The 2923-nt window shown below is 47.5% G+C and overlaps 1 pseudogene; it reads left to right on the top strand.

Annotated features, from left to right (window-relative positions):
* Positions 1-2099: 2099 nt before the first annotated feature.
* LOC102493363 (39S ribosomal protein L50, mitochondrial pseudogene) lies at positions 2100-2592 on the top strand (annotated as a pseudogene).
* Positions 2593-2923: the final 331 nt, after the last annotated feature.

Below are 2923 nucleotides of genomic sequence, written 5' to 3'. Positions count from 1 at the left end.
GGGGGAGTGATTTCTCGCTTTCTGTTTCTCTGTCTCTCCAGTGAGCACATGCACCCTATAGCAAAAACCTCTCTAAAAATATTTATTACTTTATGTACCATTATTATTTTAATTTGCTACAAGGCATGTACACTCACCAGAGAGAGAGAGGGAAAGTAAGAAAGCAAGCTACCAGGTCCAGGACTCAAACCACGTGGGAGTCCAGTGCCTTAACAACCACACCACCTGCTGGCCTACCACATAAGTTTCTATGGACTCATAGAAGATATTTTCTCATGTGACCCTTGTCCCATATTCACCCATCCAGGGAAGCATGGGAGATATTTATTTTCTTTTGGTTTTAACTGAGTGAGAGAATACGTGTATAGGGGCAGAGGGGCATTTCTGACAGGTGTCATGGTGATCTTCCTGCCCAGCTTCTTGGTCAGGAGAATTGTAGGTACATCCACCTGTTCAGGTGAGGCCAGGACAGAACCAGGCCTCCCACGTACTGGCGCCCTCTCATGGCCGCCACCTTGGCTGGACCTGTTAGGCCCTCTTCTAACATGAAGGAAACAGTGTTCTCACTTAAATGATCTTTCCAAGATTTTCTGGCTACTAAATAGTATTAGAACATGCTAGAGTATAAAATGTTTCTTTTCCTTTCTTATATGGAGTCTCACAGAAGCAGACCCTGAGAAGGGACTGGAGGGCAAATGGTTAATTTTAAAAACAATCGTAGGACCTGAAGAAATGGGAGAAGACAGGGAAGGAGGTCAGTAAAAAGTGCATTACTGAACAGGCTTCCCTGTGGGCAACCGAGGCACATCCTGCAGGAGCATTCTGGGAGTTGGTGCAAAGCCTGCTCCTCAAGTATGTATCCTCTGTCTGCCCCATCATGAACTGAGAGCTCCTCCCAGGGCATTAACTCCCAGGCCCATTCAGCCTACCTCATGACAGGCTGAGAGCCGCCTCGTTGTGGAGGATCCCTGGGGTGATACATCAGGCCTGAGCCCAAATGGTGACATCACTGGAGTGAGGGTCTCTCAAGGTCTTGACTTCATCACAGGAAAGAATTTAACCACAAATCAGAGAAGCAAAGCAAGTTTATTGAGCAAAGATGAGCATACACCCTGGAGGCAGAGCAGACTGCTCCAACAGAGGAGACAGGGCCAGCCAAGTGGCATGGTGGTTAGGGCAGCTGGATCCCACATGGCCAACTGTGTCGTTTGAGTCCTAGATCTGACAGCTGGGAAAACACACCAGGTACATGTGCAGGAGTGCCCAAAATCCTGGGAGAGTGGAGGAGAAGGGATCGCAGAAGGCCATTCCCTGGCAGGGTGATTTCTCACTTTCTCTCGCTCTCTCTCTCTCGCGCGCGCTTCCTCTGTCTCTCTCTGGCAAGTGCACATGCCCCATAACAAAATTAAAAACAAAAGAGACACCACTGCAGCTTTGGGGATCTCCCTTTATAGGGGATTTACGTGTATATTCATAAAGGAGAGGTCTGGAGGATCTCTGTAAGGGTACATGCTCCGTAGCTGAACATGCTTGAGCATACATCACATAACATGTAACACTCCCAGGGGAGTGCTCTTTAGCATGCTAAGAAAGCAAAGGTCTATCTTAGTTCGCCTGAAGCCTCATTGCGCTACTTGACCTTGAAGCTGCTGTAAATCATGGCGGACACGCCCCTTTTGGTTTCTTTTTCCCTGTGAAGTTTTGTTCCCAGCCTTGGTCTGGTTCCTGTTTCCCTTCCCGTCTGTGTTTCAGTCTCCTTTCCTGTCGAGCTTCACTCTCTGGGTTGGTGCCAGAGAGCCATCTCCCAGCTCTCATCTCCTGTCTCCGTGAAGGTGAAGGAGACATGGCTGGGGCACCGAAGCATCTGCCAGGCTCCCGCCCAGACCAGAGACCCCTGGTAGTGACCCACCTCTCATGCTGCCTGTCCTCACGGACTCCTCTACAACAAGGTCCTTAGCAGAAGTCATGACTGTCCCCACGTGTGATCAAGCTTCCTGTGTCGGAATGGAAGCAGAAAGCCCTGTTGACGGGGATGGCAGTTGAAGACTGAATCCAGCTCTGCTGCTCCTTTGGGTAAATCGCCTTCTCTCTCTCGGAAGATGGCGGAGCTGTTGGTGTCCAGCATTGCCAGAAAAGGCTTCACATGGCTAGTCTCCAGGGTGCCACACAGAGCCTTTTGGTCTCGATCCAGAAAAGAAAAAGAACCCATGGTGACTGAGACAGTAGAAGTGACGGAAGTGACGGAAGTGAAGGAAGAACCTGTCCTGGTGTGTCCACCCTAACAAAGCTGAAGATCCCCAGAGTCATTTGGAATCTCGTGTTAAGAAAGTTTTTGGTTCAGCTCTTCCCACCAATGGGCAGGACATCCCCTTGGAAGATGTTCCTCTGAAGTTCAGTCTCTTGGCACATTTAGCTGATGACTTGGACCATGCAGCACCCAACTCCAGGCTTCACCAAATGTGTAGGGTCAAGGATGTTCTTGACTTCTACAGCGTCCCTGTTCAAGACAGATCTAAACTTGATGAACTTAGTGCCAGTAATCTGCCTCCAAATTTGAAAATCACTTGGAATTACAGAAGAGAAGCACAATGAAATAATTTCTTTCTCTGAGCACAAAGGCTGCTTATTAGACCTTTTGATACTTTACCATGTGAAATGCTAACTGTTCTCTAAACATACTTTCTGGAGAATACATCTTTTTTTCCCTTATATCACGAATTAGCAAATAAATAATAGTATTTTCTATTTTCACATTTGCTGAAACCATTTTATGAATGGAGTCAGGTCACTAGTAATAATTTGTAAAAAATTTCATCTTTGGAAGACATTATAATTGGGTTGAAAACAGGATGCCATTATGTCCCGACCCACAGGACAGTCGAACAGGTTCCCTGGGGGAGGGAGTGAGAGATGGGACAAACAC

This window comes from Tupaia chinensis, unplaced genomic scaffold (assembly GCF_000334495.1).
Source record: "Tupaia chinensis unplaced genomic scaffold, TupChi_1.0 Scaffold143615_1, whole genome shotgun sequence".
Lineage (NCBI taxonomy): Eukaryota > Metazoa > Chordata > Mammalia > Scandentia > Tupaiidae > Tupaia > Tupaia belangeri.
The sequence above is the reverse complement of the archived record's forward strand: the minus strand, read 5'-3'. Positions and strand labels throughout refer to the sequence as shown.